Genomic DNA, 15,665 nt, shown 5'->3' with positions numbered 1-15,665 from the left:
GCTGCATTGAAAGAATGCTGTCCCATAGGAAACACTGTCTTCTAATGTAATGTCAAACTGAGACCATGCCTGGTGCCTCAAAGGACATGCATGGCACTATTTTGAGGAGGAGCAGGTTGTCCTGCTCAAATATTTATCCTTCTCTCAGCATTGCTTAGATAGTAGTAGGACCTTGAAATCTAGCTGCTACATTTATAGCACAGTGACTATATTTTATGAATCTCACTGTGAAACACTTTGGGATATCCTGAGGTTATGAAAGGCATGTGCACAGCTCTTTAAAAGTTGTAGAGTTTAGTCAAAAGGACAATAGCTCCATAAGACATAGGAGCAGAAGTAGGCCATTCAGCCCATAGAGTCTGTTCTGCTATGCAGTGAGATCATGGCTGATCTGATAATCTACTTTCCTGCCTTTTGGCCATTACCCTTGATTCACTTACAGTTTAAAAATCTGACTATCTCAGCCTTGAATCTACTTAACAACTCAGCCTCATCAGTCTCCTGTGGTATAGAATTGCACAGATTCACGATCCTCTGAGAGAATGAATTCCTCCTCACCCCTTCCAAACTTGGCGACCCCTTACTTTGAGTTTATGCCTTCTGGTCCTAGACTCTCCTGCAAGGAGAAACACCCTTTCCATATTTACTCTGTCAAGTGTCCTCAGAATCGTGCATGTTTCTATAAAGTTGCCTCTCAATCGCAATCTATTCGACTTCTCCTCATACGACAGTTCCTCCATATTCAGTTTCAGCGTGGTGAACTTTCTCTGGACTGTCTCCAATGCCATTATATCATTCCTTGGATAAGTGGTCCAAAATCGTTCACAGTATTCCAACTGTGGTCTAACTAGTACCTTGTGTCATTTTAGCAAGACTTCTATATTGTTGTGGTTCTGTTCGCCGAGCTGGGAATTTGTGTTGCAGACATTTTGTCCCCTGTCTAGGTGACATCCTCAGTGCTTGGGAGCCTCCTGTGAATTCCCAGAACAGCCAGGGAATTCATAAAGGCTTGGCACTCATCCACAGATTCAATCAATAAGCACATCGACCTGGACCCAATATACCGACCACTGCAGCGGACAGCTGGAACTGACAACCGGAAGCGGCAGATTCAAACCACTACAAATGGCGGAGGAAAGATCACCGAAGCGCTTCACAGGAGGCTCCCAAGCACTGAGGATGTCACCTAGACAGGGGACGAAGTGTCTGCAACACAAATTCCCAGCTCGGCAAACAGAACCACAACAATGAGCACCCGAGCTACAAATCTTCTCACAAACTTTGAACTTCTATATTTTTATACTGCATTCCAACATTCTATTTTCTGTCCGTATTACTTGCTGAAAGTATATGCAAGCTTTTTTGATTTGTGGATGAGGACTTCTAAATCCCTCTGTTCTGTGGCTTTGTGCAATTTTTTTCAATTTACATAATGTACATAATTATGGCACCAGTACCGATATAGAGTCATAGAGATATACAGCCTGGAAACAGATCCTTCAGTCCAACTTGTCCATGTTGACCAGATATCCCAACCCAATCTAGTCCCACCTGCCAGCACCCGGCCCATATCCCTTCAAACCCTTCTTATTCATATACCCATCCAAATGTCTTTTACATGTTGTAATCGTACCAGCCTCCACCACTTCCTCTGGCAAGTCATTCCATACATACACCACTATTTGCATGAAAAGGTTGCCTCTTAGGTCCCTTTTACATCTTCCCCATCTCACCTTAAACCTATGCCGTCCAGTTTTGGACTCCTCCACCCCAGGGAAAGGTCTATTTACCCTATCCATGCTGCTCACGATTTTATAAATCTCTATAAAGTCATCCCTCAGCCTCTGACGCTCCAGGGAAAATAGCCCCAGCCTATTCAGACTCTCTCTATACCTCAAACCGTCCAACCCTAGTAACATCCTCATAAACCTCTTCTGAACCCTTTCAAGTTTCACAACATCCTTTTTACAGGAGAGAGACCGGAATTGCACACAATATTCCAAAAGTGGTTGATATCTGTAGCTCTCCAAAAGTTACATGTTGCCATCCTGAAAATTCTCCATTATCCCAACTCTCTGTCTTCTATTAGATAGCCAATTCTCTATCCCTCTAATATAGCATCTCCAATATCAGGGGCTCTTTTCTTACTAAATTTGTGGTACCTTGTCAACTCCATCTTAAAATTCAAATGTATCCCATTCACGTTCTCCCTTCAGTAAGTGGCTGATATATTCATATCAAAATTTGCTAGTGAGCTGGATTAGCTAGGTCTACTTGGTTGAGTACTTTATTTTAATCATATAGAAATTGGATTACATGGTTATTTTGCTGTTTGGGTTAATACTTTTGGTAATAACACAAATAACAACTTGCCTTCACACTGTACCTTTAGCATTGTAAAATATTTCAAAATTCACTGGATCATTAACAATCAAAATTTGGCACCAAGCCTTATGGGGAGATTTTAGGGCATGTGGCAATGAGCTTGAAGAAAAAGGGAGGTTTGAAGGAACATCTTAAAAGGAGGAGAGAGAAAGGTAGAGAGTTTCTGGGAGGGAAGTTCACAGTTTGAGGTCTTGGAAATGGAAGGCACAGCTACAAGTGGTGGAACAATGTAAAATGGGCAATGATCAGAAGGTAGACACTGGAGATCTCAGAGGTCTGTATATTACAGAGTGATTGAACAGGAGGACAGGAATCTGCATTCATCCCTTGTGAACTCAGACTTCTCCAGTTTCCTCATTTCCCCTCCCCCCACCTTGTCTCAGTCCCAACCCTCAAACTCAGCACCACCTTCCTAATCTGCAATCTTCTTCCTGATCTCTCCGCCCCCACCCCAACTCCGGCCTATCACCCTCACCTTAACCTCCTTCCACCTATCACATTTCCAACGCCCCTCCCCCAAGTTCCTCCTCCCTACCTTTTATCTTAGCACACTTGGCACACTTTCCTCATTCCTGAAGAAGGGCTCATGCCCAAAACGTCGATTCTCCTGCTCCTTGAATGCTGCCTGACCTGATGCAATTTTCCAGCAACACATTTTCAGCTCTTGGCCCAGTTTAATACTCTTCCCTTAGGACCACTCTCTTCTTTATCTGTGAGTATTCTAAAACTTTCAGAATTGTGGTCACTGTTCCCAAAGTAATCCCCCACCACAACTTCTACCACCTATCCTGGCTCATTCCCCAGTACCAGGTCCAATATGGCCCCTTCCCTCCCCGGACTATTGACATACTGCTCTAGAAAACTCTCCTGGATGCTTCTTACAAATTCTACCCCATCCAGACCTCTGACGTTAAGTGTATCCCTGTCAATGTTGGGAAAATTAAAATCTCCCATCACCACTACCCTATTGCCTTTACATCTTTCTATAATCTGTTTACCTATTTGTTCTTCTACCTCATGCTCACTGTTGGGAGGCCTGTAATACAGCCCCAGTGTAACTGCACTCTTATTTCTCAGCTCCACCCATAATGCCTCACTACCCAAGACCTCCATAGTGTGCTCCTTTAGCACAGCCGTGATATCGTCCTTGACCAGCAATGCAACTCCACCCCCCTTTTAATTCCCTCCCTGTCCTGTCTGAAGTGTCTATACCTTGGAACATTTAATTGCCAATCATCATGCCCTTCCTTGAAATAAGTATCTGTGATTGCAATAATGTCATATTCCCAGGCACCAATCCAAGCCCTAAGTTCATCTGCCTTACACACTATACTCCTTGCATTAAAGTAGATGCATTTCAGGCCACCAGTTCTTTTGCGCTCATCTGTTCTCTGCCTACTCTTCCCTTTATTAATGCTATCTTCATAATTCTTACAGTCTCCAGTCTCCACCTCACTGCCTACTTGTTTTCTCTTCTGGTTGCCAGCCCCCGCCACATTAATTTCCTACTCTGAAAGTCATAGAGTCATAGAGATGTACAGCATGAAAACAGACCCTTCAGTCCAACTCGTCCATGCCGACCAGATACCCCAACCCAATCTAGTCCCACCTGCCAGCATCCAGGCCATATCCCTCCAAACTCTTCCTATTCATATATCCATCCAAATGCCTCTTAAATGCTGCAATTGTACCAGCCTTCACCACTTCCTCTGGCAGCTCATTCCATAGACGTACTACCCTCTGTATGAAAAAGTTGCCGAGTAGGTCTCTTTTATATCTTTCCCCTCTCACCCTAAACCTATGCTATCTAGTTCTGGACTCCCAACTCCAGGGAAAAGACTTTGCCAATTTACCCTAACCATGCCCCTTATAATTTTGTAAACCTCTATAAAGGTCACCCCTCAGCCTATGACGCTCCAGGGAAAAAAGCCCCAGCCTGTTCAGCCTCTCCCTATAGCTCAAATCCTCCAACCCTGGCAACATCCTTGTAAATCCTTTCTGAACCCTTTCAGGTTTCACTACATCTTTCTGATAGGAAGGAGACCAGAATTAAACGCAATATTCCAACAGTGGCCTAACCAATGTCCTGTATAGCTGCAACATGATAGTTTTCTTTAATCACAATCCAGTAGCTTCATAATCACTATGATTAGTAAAAGCTTTGTATTCCAGATTTATTTATACATTTGAATTCAAGTTTTTCAGCAGCTAAGGTCAGGTTTGAACATATGATCATTTCTCCATACGTCCAGATTAATGGTAATGCTCTATACTGCATGTTTTATTTATCCACTTATTTTCATTAACTTTTCTTTCTAAATTTCCCCTCCCATGACCCGGCCAACTTCACATTCTTTCTTTATAGAAAGAACAATTGTTCTTTCTCAGCTGTGCATTCTGACAATTGTCTCGGTGGTGTCTTGAACGTATGTGGGGATGTTGGTGAAGTTGCTGAACTGCTCAAACTTCTCGCGGGACCACGAGGTGGCACTGATGCAATCATCAATGTAGCGGAGGATGTTGGTGAAGTTGATGAACTGCACCCACGCCCTCCACCTCCTCCAAGACTTCCTTTTCCCCGGCTCCCAATGCCTCATCTTCACTATGGACATCCAATTCCTCTATACCTCCATCCGCCATGACCAGGGCCTCCAAGCCCAATGTTTCTTCCTCTTCCGACGTCCCCAATAGTACCCTTCCACTGACGCTCTCATTCGTTTGGCTGAACTGGTCCTCACCCTTAACAATTTTTCCTTCGAATCCTCCCACTTCCTGCAGACCAAAGGGGTAACCATGGGCACACGTATGGCCTGTCTCTTTGTTGGCTACGTAGAAAGTCCATCTTCCAGCACCACTGCCCACCTCTTCCTCCACTACATTGATGACTTCATCAGCGCCACCTCGTGCTGTCGCGAGGAGGTTGAGCAGTTCATCAACTTCACCAACACATTCCATGCTGACCTTAAATTTACCTGGACCATCTCTGACATCTCCTTCCCCTTCCTGGACCTCTCCATCTCCATTAATAAAGACCGACTTGACACTGACATTTTTTTACAAACCCACTGACTCCCACAGTTACCTGGATTACACCTCTTCCCACCCTACCTCCAATGCCATCCCATACTCCCAATTCCTCCGACTCTGCCGTATCTGCTCCCAGGAGGACTAGTTCCACCACAGAACACACCAGATGGCCTCCTCCTTTAGAGACCGCAATTTCCCTTCCCACGTGGTTAAAGATGCCCTCCAATGCATCTCATCCACATCCCCCACCTCCGCCCTCAAACCCCACCCCTCCAACCGTATCGAGGACAGAACCCACCGGTCCTCACTTTCCATGCTACCTACTTTCGCATTAACCACATCAACTGCCGACACTTCTGCCACCTCCAAATGGACCCCACCACCATAGATATATTTCCCTTCCCACCCCTTTCTGCCTTCCACAACGACCGTTACCTCCGTGACTACCTGGTCAGGTCCACGCCCCCCCAACAACCCACCCTCCCATCCTGGCACCCTCGCTTGCCACCGCAGGAATTGCAAAACCTGCGCCCACACCTCCTCCCTCACCTCCATCCATGGCCCCAAAGGAGCCTTCCACATCCAAAGTTTCACCTGCAAATCCACCAATGTCATTTATTGTATCCGTTGCTCCCGATGCGGTCTTCTCTACATTGGGGAGACTGGACGCCGCCTCGCAGAGCGCTTCAGAGAACATCTCCAGGACACCTGCACCAATCAACCCCACCGTCCCGTGGTCCAACATTTCAACTCCCCCTCTCACTCTGCTGAGGACATGCAGGTCCTGGACCTCCTCCAATGCTGCTCCCTCACCACCCGACGCCTGGAGGGAGAATGCCTCATCTTCTGCCTTGGAACACTTCAACCCCAGCACATCCATGTGGACTTCACTAGTTTCCTCATTTTCCCTCCCCCCCACTTTACCCCAGTTCCAACCTTCCAGCTCAGCACAGTCCTCATGTCCTACCTGCCAATCTCCCTTCCCACCTATCCTCTCCACCCTCCCCTCTGACCTATCACTTCCATCCCCACCCCCATTCACCTATTGTACTCTTTGCTATCTTCTCCCAGCCCCAACCCCCCCCCACCCCCCATTTATCTCTCCACCCTGGAGGCTCCCTGCCTCCATTCCTGATGAAGGGCTTTTGCCCGAAACATTGATTTTCCTGCTCCTTGGATGCTGCCTGACCTCCTGAGCTTTTCCAGCACCACTCTTATCTTAAAAAGGATGTTGCCAGGGTTAGAGGGTTTCAGGTATAGGGAGAGGATGAATAGACTGGGGAATATTTTCGCTGGAGCATTGGAAGCTGAAGGGTGACCCTCTTGAGGTTTATAAAATCATGCAGGGCATGGTTAGGGTAAATAGATAAGGAGGAGAAAGTGAGGTCTGCAGATGCTGGAGATCAAAGTTGAAACTTTATTGCTGGAACAGCACAGCAGGTCAGGCAGCATCCAGGGAACAGGAGATTCGACGTTTCAGGCACAGGCCCTTCTTCAGGAGAAGGTCGTTTCCTTGGGGTGGGAGAGTCCAAAATTAAATGGCATAGGTTTAAGGTGAGAGAAGAAAGATTTAAAAAGGATGCAAGGGGCAACTTTTTTATGCAGAGAGTGGTGCTTATATGGAATGTGCTCCCAGAGGATGTTGTGGAGGCTAGTACAATTACAGCATTGAAAAGGCATCTGGATGATGATTACGAAGCGTTTAGAGGGATATGGGCTAAATGTTGGTAAATGGGACTAGATTTGTTTAGGATATCTGGTCGGCATGGACAAGGTAGCAATGTGGGTCGACCTACAGCACATGAACTGCAGTGGTTCAAGAAAACTGCTCACTACCATCTTTTCAAGGGCAACTAGGGATCGGCAATAAATGCTGACCCAGCCAGTAATATCTAGGTCCCATGAAGGAATTAAACAATTGCACAAGTTCCACCCCCCCCCCCCCCCCCCACCTTTTCCCTGTTGCTCCTGCAAGTTTTTCTATTCGAATAATTACTCAATTCCCATTTGAAGATCATTTTTGAAACTGCCTCCATCACATTGTTAGGCAGTGCAATCCAGTTTGCAACCACTGACATGTTAAATAGTACTTTTTTCCTCAAGTCATCTCTGGTTTCTTTCTCAAATTACCTTCAGGGGGTATCCTCTGGTTCTCAACCTTTCCTCCAACGGGAATAGTTTCGTTCTTTTTCCTGTCTAGATTGAGCAATTTGCACCACTTTTCTTTGAAGACACACACCAGAGGGGCATTGGGAATTCGTTTGCTGTTGATGTCCTCAGTTTTCACCTTTAGAAATGATCTCTAAGTTATTCTGTTCAGGTTTTACAGCACGCACGCTGAGCAAATGCTATGATATCAATATTCTTGACTGTGCTGAGGCTCCACACAAACAAATTCCACTGATATCCTTTCCTTTATAGCAGTGCTTTCCACCTCCTTCTGCACGTTAAGGAAAACCTGAATACCCTTTTTGCTGTACCAAGTTTCAGACTGAATAAGAATTTGTACACTTTCAATAAATAGATCCATCAGGCTTTAGAGATCTTCATCATACAAGCCCAGTTTAACTCCAGGCTACAAAACAAATCTTGGTCCAGCAATAAGAAAGAAAGACTTGCATCTATATAATGCTTTTCACATCATCAGGATGTCACAAAGCATTTTACAGTCAATGAGGTAATATTGAAGTACAGTTTTTGTATATGTACCTTGCTTTAAAGAAAGTTAATTTTTAAAGGACTCCATGTATTGTGAATCTATCTGCTAGTTAGCCTACAGTGAGTTTGCAAGCTGCATCCAGAAGTAAGTCAGTTTGCTATGATGGTTTCTTCACAACATATTATTCTGTTTTAAATAAACTAATCCACAGAGTTAATCAATCCTGACTAGCAATTGATTATTAAACATCATTATCATTAACATGACATACAATGCAATAATTCCTTCGTTAGTCTGTCCTGTCACTTGCAATGATTGTGTACAAATACCCCTTGTTCCTAGTCTCTCTTTTCTTTCATCCCTTTTAAAACAGTACACTTTCTTCCCCATTTTCTTAGTTTTTTAAAAAAATTAAATTGAATACACATTACTTTTTTTAAAACACAAGGCTCTATGATTTATCCCCGGTGAGTTCCTCATGGAGGCATTGAAGAGATTAAGTTCCAATTCCTGGATACCCCAGGGGACTTCTCGGAAGTTGGCAACACTACCACCCCATGTCACAGTGTGATCTTCCTTTGGTCTGTCTTCAGGCCGGAGCCCACGTATCAATGGAGATTCCCACACCTGCTGGGTCTTCTCCAACCACTCACTAATTACTGCCCAAGCCCAGTCCAGGCCCCAGTGATAGTCAGGGTGAAGTAACTTTGGGATAGATTATTTTTGACACTGAGTAGTTGCTCATGGTGCACTCTTGAGTCACTTGTGACAATTGTCATTCCTAAGCATTGCGGTCAATTGCCATCTTATCATAATGCTTTCTACAGTCAAAACCCAATATCATTTTGAAACTGACATTGTAAGCCTCCTTCAGTAGTCCTGCACAAGAAAGATCTTAGCTCCATGCTTAACTAGTTGATCTCACAAAGAGTGAAAGTTGGTGTCATGCAACTGGTTTCAGTTTACATAAACATTGACAGAATTTATATGCCATTCAGTTCATCTGGTCTCGGTCCTTATTTATACATCATAGAAATCTTCTCCCACTCTACTTGCTTCATCAAGCCTCATCATTGTATCCTTCATTTGTGTTCTCCCTTATATATTTATCCAGCTTCCCTTAAATATTTTATTCACCTTAAGCACTCCCTGTCATAACAAGTTCCTCATCTTTAGTTCTGAAAGAGATTCATATTCACTTCAAAACATCAAAGGTGCCTTCACTACACCAGCTGCCACACCTTTTGGGTTTTCCAGCACTTTGTGTTTTTATTCCACATGCTCACCACTCTCATATTGACAATGCTTCTCCTATATTCCCTATTGGGTTAATTCAGGACTACCTTGTATTTGTGGCCTCTAGTTTGGTCTCACCCAATGTTCACATTCTCCACCTATCCTTTAAAAGTATTCTGTGATTTTAGATGTTTATCAGGGTCATCCTTCAGTCTTGATTGAGTCTGGTCAGTCTTTGCCCTAAATGTTCTTTCTGGTTGTGAATGGAAGGGATGCTGGGTGCTGGATTGGGGGCGTCAGTTAACTCATTTAGATGGTTTGGATGCAGAGTGGTACTAGACGCGTGGGTTCAATTTCAGTTACAGCTGAGATCACCATAAAGGTCCTACCATTTCAATATCAGCTGATGTGTGATTAGACTTAGGTCTACTGAGAAAGCTGCCAATGGTCCTCTGGGATTATGAGGGAATTCTTATTCAGAAAGCACTTCCTGTTTGCAGTACGTAGGAGCCTGAATCACCTCTGTTAATAATTGGACTGGGGAAGGAACAATAGTGACGTCTCAGGGAAGCGACAGGGGTTAGGAAATGGGAAATGGATACCAATGAATTGGGGAAGATAAGGACACTTAATGGGGTATTATGTATTTGGCAGCTGTTAGTTCTAAGATTGTCACTATTAAATTTGAGAAGGAAAACACTTTTAGGATTGCTGCTGGCAGTCACTGCTTAGGGATCTTTGTGTGGACGTTGAATAGGAGTCAGAATGGTGATTGGAGTGTTGCAGCCTCCACTCTGCAACATAACCAGCAGCACTGATTGTTAAGACTTCTAAAGTAAGAAAGGTAGTTTCAACAACAACAACTCAAATTTCAAGTCAGGTAAATTGCAGTCAGGCATTTCTAGTACATAGTGAGCAAAAACTGGGAACTTTGTTGGCATATTGGAAGCTATTATTAAAGAAGCTATAAAAGGATACTTGGCTAAGTTCAAGGTAATCAGAAAGAACCAACCATGGTTTTCTCAAGAGGAAATCATGTTTAACTAATTTATTGGAATTCTTTGAAGAAGTAACTTGTGTTCTAGATAAAAGGAAAACAGTGAATGTAACGTATTTAGATTCCCAGAGGCATTTGATAAGGTTTCAGAGCAAAGATTATTGTGGAAAGTAAAAGCTCATGATATGGGGGTAACATATTGGCATAGATAGAAGATAGGTTTGCTAAGAGAAAACAAAGAGTAAGAATAAGTGGGTCTTTTTCATGAGTGGTGTGCCACAGGGGTCAGTGCTGTGGCCTCAACTCTTTACAATTTGTATAAATAATTTGGATGAAAGGACTGAAGGTATGACATCCAAATTTGTTAATGACACAAAGATAGGTAGGAAAGTAAGTTGTGAAGATTCCACCCTGACCTTAAATTCACCCTCTCCTGCCTGGACCTCTCCATCTCCACCAACAATGACTTACTCAACGGTGACATTTTTGCAAGGTTTGTGAAGGTGACTTTTTTTTTTTTACAAACCCACCGACTCCCACCACTATCTGGATTACACCTCCTCCATCCTACCTCCTGCAAAAATGCTATCCTGTATTCCCAATTCCTCCACCTCCGCCGCATCTGCTCCCAGGAGGACCACTTCTACCACAGGACACACCAAATGACCTCCTTCTTTAAAGACCGCAATTTCATTTCCCACTTGGTTGAAGGTGCCCTCCAACACGCATCTCATCCATGTCCCACACCTCTGCCCTCAAGTCCCCACCCCTCCAACCGTAACAAGGACAGAACCCCCCGGTCCTCACCTTCCACCCCACCAACCTCCACATATAGTGCATCATCTGCCGACATTTCCACCATCTTCAAACGGACCCCACCACCAGTGATATATTCCCCCCCACCCCATCCGCTTTCCGCAAAGACCGTTCCCTCCGTGACTATCTGGTCAGGTCCATGCCCCCAACACCCACTCTCCCCTCCTGGCACCTTCCCCTGCCACCGCAGGAATTGCAAAACCTGTGCCCATACCTCCCCCCTCACCTCTGTCCAAGGCGCCAAAGGAGCCTTCCACATCCATCAAGGTTTCATCTGCAGTTTCACACGTCATTTATTGTATCTGTTACTCCTGATGCGGTCTCCTCTACATTGCGGAGACCAAATGCCTTCTCGCAGAGCATTTAGAGAACATCTCCGGGACATCCGCACCAATCAACCACACCGCCCACTGGCCGAACATTTCAACTCCCCCTCCCACTTTGCCGAGGACATGTAGGTCCTGGGCCTCCTCCATCGTCACTCCCTTGCCACCTGATGCCTGGAGAAAGAATGCCTCATCTTCTGCCTCAGGACACTTCAAACCCCAGCATCAACGTGGACTTCACCAGTTTCCTCATTTCCCCTCACTCTAGCTTACTCCAATTCCAACTCAGCACTGCACTCATGACCTGTCAATCTTCCTTCCCTGCTATCCACTCCACCCTCCTCTCCAACGTATCACCTTTACTCCCACCTCCATCCACCTATTGCACTCTCAGCTCCCTTCTCCCCAGCCCCAACGCCCCAACGCCCCCCCCCCCCCGCCCCAACGCCCCAACGCCCCCCCCCCCCCCCGCCCCATTTATCTCTCCATCCCGAGGCTCCCAGCTTCATTCCTGATGAAGGGCTTTTGCCTGAAGTGTCGATTTTCCTGCTCCTCGGATACTGCCTGATCTGCTGTGCTTTTCCAGCACCACTCTAATCAAGAGGACATAAGGAGCCTATAATGGAATGAGATAGTTTAAATGAGTGAATAATGATCTGGTAAATGGAGTGCATTGGGAAAAAATGTGTAATTGTCCATGTTGACAGAGAGAATAAAAAAGAAATAAATTATCTAAATGGTGAGAGATTCCAGAGCTCTAAGATGCAGAGAGATCTGGGTGTCCTAATGTATGAATCACAGGTTTTGCAAGTAATCAAGCAAGTTAATAGAACGTTGCAGTGTATTGTGAGAAGAATTGAATGCAAGACTAGTGATGTTATGCTTCAGTTATACAGGGCATTTTTGAGACCTTATCTAGAGTTTTGTGTACAATCCTGGTCACCATACTTTCTGAAGGATTTAGAGTGTTGGAAGCAGTTCAGAGAAGGTCTGCTGGTCTAATAACTGGAATGAGCATATTGCTTTATGAGGAAAGTCTGGACAGGCCACGCCTATATCCTCTGGAATAGTCAAGGTTGACACTTGAAACATAGAAGATCCTGAGGGGACTTGACCAGGTAGATGGAGAAAGGATGTTTCCTTTTGTAGGAGAATCTAGAACTAGGGGTCATAATTTAAAAATAAGAAGGTGCCCATTTAAAACAGAGACAAGGAAACATTTTTATCTCTTAGAGGCTTGAGAGCCTTTGGAACTGCCTTCAACAGACGGTAGATGCAGAATTTTAAAATATTTTTAAAGTGAGGTAGATAGATTTTTGATTATCAAGGGTTATTGGGGAATTGCAGGAAATGTAGAGTTGAGGTTAAAATTAAATTAGCCATGATCTTACTGAATAGCAGAGCTGGCTGAAAGAGCCACATGTCAAACCCTTGTTCCTTGTTCGTATGTTCAACTCACTAGTCCAGCTGCACAAAGGGAGTTTAGACCTTCTTTTGGTGTTGGCTGAGTTCAACTAGGTAAGGAGAGACTGTCAGTGCAACTTGGAGACTCCCCATCATGATCATGGCCTGAGTTACTGAGTGAGCTAGGATAATTACTATCGTTTTTTATAGGAAAGGAAAAAGATCTGAATTTTAAAGAAAGTTGTTAGTTTAATGAATGAACGTGTTTTATTGAAGTAGTCGCCATTGGTTGTTAATCTGTAACCAACTTTTTAATACACCCATTTTGTGTCAAGCTGAAGGTGGACTGCAATTCATGAATAAAAATCAGGAAAGTTAATCAAATAAAGGTTTGTACACAGTAAGCAGGAAGCACAAGATATTCAAAGAGCAAAAACAATTAACATTTAAAATACTCAGCAGGTTAGACAGCATCTGTGGAGGAAAACAGTTAACAAATCATGTTGAGATGACTCTTCATCAGAACCTGACTATCTCAATCTGAAACATTAACTCTGTTCCTCTCCATAGAGAAGGCCAGACCTGGAAATAGGTTGTTGTTTTTTAAACTTTTCCCATTCAGATTCCCATTTCAGCATTCACAGTGCAATCAAATTGCAATTACAGGTAGTTGAATTCGGATAACCCTAATTTCCGATTGTGATGAAAATGTCTTGCTAGAGCACAGGATCATGAGGAAACCTGCAGCGATGGCTGAAAAATGGTCTTTCCCACAGCTTGAACAAGAATGCGCTAAGAAACAGTTTTAACCTGAATGAACTGGATTGTTTTCCTGACTTTTTCCAGATTGTTCTTTAGCATTTAAAGATGAAACAAATATAGCGGAAGCAACGAGTGTGTCACTCCTATGGTCTGTCTCAACTTGGGTGGCACTGAAAAGCTGCCACTTCTTGTGAAACTATATTGCTTTGTGAATGTTAGGGCACTATCCAAGCAGCATGTGGCTAACAAAACTACCTGGATAACCTCCAGCATTTTTGAGGCATGGATCAGGAAAGTGGACAAACTGTATTTATGAAAGAAATAGAAGGTTATCACACTAGTTGCCCTGATGAATGACTGACTGCCTGTTCACTCTATACCTGAAGCTACAACATGTTCTGGGATGTCACACTGCAGCACAAAAGCATGGAAAGCATGTTTGACTGTATTGACGATAAAGGGCATTGGCCTGAAGGCAGCATGTTAAGCAGAAAAAGACTCCTGAGCTTTTCCAGATTAACTCTCAATGTCTTTTTACAATGCCTTTTACTGTCAAGCCATTGTAACCGTGTTACATTGGGGTTCCTTTGACTAACTCAAAGCCCTGCTGAATGTGAATTAATGGGTGCTCTGCAATTTGATCAATCATACTGTATTATGCTTTTGTCTTTCAATGTATTGAGGTCAAATGACATGAAGATTAAGCAAGAAGTATGATAAGTATGATTGATTGTTATTTTTTCTATTCTGACCAATGATCTCACAAAACTGTTCAGATGTTGATCAGAGTGCCATGCACTGACTTCCAGTTTTTGAAGCTGTTACTGAGCAAAGATCTTGAAAGTCGTCAAAGCAAGATAAAGAATACAGTCATGTTGATTCTAAACTAATGTATAAACAACAATGTGCATTGATGTAGGATCTTTAAAGATGCAAAAATATCCCAATGCATTGCACAAACAAAAATCAAACAAACTTTGATACTGAGCCACAAATAAAGATCCCAGAAGAGTAGCCAGAAGCTTTATTGAAGAGATAGGTTTTAAGCAACATCTTAGTAGGACATAGGGAGACTTGAGGGAGCCTGTAATACAGGCTAGGGTTGCCAGTGGTGGTGTGGTGAAAATTAGAGACACATAAGAGGTCAAAATTGGAGAAGGATAAACATTTCAGAGGATTGTAGGGCTGGAGGAGGTTACAGTGTTGTTTTTTTATATGGCCGGTTGTCAAATTTTGTTTGATAAAGCCATTGAGAAAAACTTTGCATAATTTCTACAGCATTAAAGGAACAATATAAATAAGAGTACACTACTGTTATCGGCTGGTTCAAGGCAATATTGGCAAATATCTGTGTGAAAATTACTTGTCCCTGCTCTATTATGGTGAGTGAAATTGGGAACCAAGAAAAGCAAAACGAATATCTTTAAAGAGGTTTTCATGTAGCCACTGGCTTAATGAGCAGACAAAACTGGTCCAACATTTGAACCTGTGTTAATCCCAGTGCAAACAATGCCAATAAAGTTTGATGTGTCAATGTGCGCAGTAATCACAATATATATTCGCTCTAAGAATACATATTTCACTGTAAAGTTAGAATTAAAAAGGAACTCTGTTGACACGACAAGCATAATGTTCATAAAGGTCCCCCTTGTGACTGGATGTACTAATATTTCTGTTGAATGAATATAACAGAATCAAGTCTAAATGTTTCACCTGCCTTGAGCAATTTGCTTGCCCATTATACAGCTTGAATGCTGAGCAAAAGTAGTTTATTGGTTATGGGAGAAGGATCAGATTGTAAAATGTGGAACAAAATAATATTGTAAGGAGAGCTTACGTGGTTCATGGTTTTCGCCACTTCTGCTTGATAATTAGTGGTATCAAATTACATTGTGCAGTATAGAGAACCCAACAAAAACGTTGCTGAAATTCTGCTTTTGCAAAATATGACCCTGACAATATTGTGGCAATTTGTACAGGTATTTGGTGCACAATAATAGATGAAAACAATAAAGTTTTTAATCAATAGAAGTAAGCACTAGGTGCTGCTGAG

The 15,665-nt window shown here is 43.3% G+C and overlaps 1 protein-coding gene across 1 annotated transcript in view; it reads right to left on the bottom strand.

Moving 5' to 3' along the window:
- tjp2a (tight junction protein 2a (zona occludens 2)) overlaps positions 1 to 15,665 on the bottom strand; it is a 141,603-nt gene that overhangs the window by 125,573 nt on the left and 365 nt on the right. The window lies entirely within an intron of this gene.

This window comes from Chiloscyllium plagiosum, unplaced genomic scaffold (assembly GCF_037043375.1).
Source record: "Chiloscyllium plagiosum isolate Xiang-an unplaced genomic scaffold, Cpla_swu_hap1 HiC_scaffold_2, whole genome shotgun sequence".
NCBI classification, from domain to species: Eukaryota; Metazoa; Chordata; class Chondrichthyes; order Orectolobiformes; family Hemiscylliidae; genus Chiloscyllium; species Chiloscyllium plagiosum.
The sequence above is the reverse complement of the archived record's forward strand: the minus strand, read 5'-3'. Positions and strand labels throughout refer to the sequence as shown.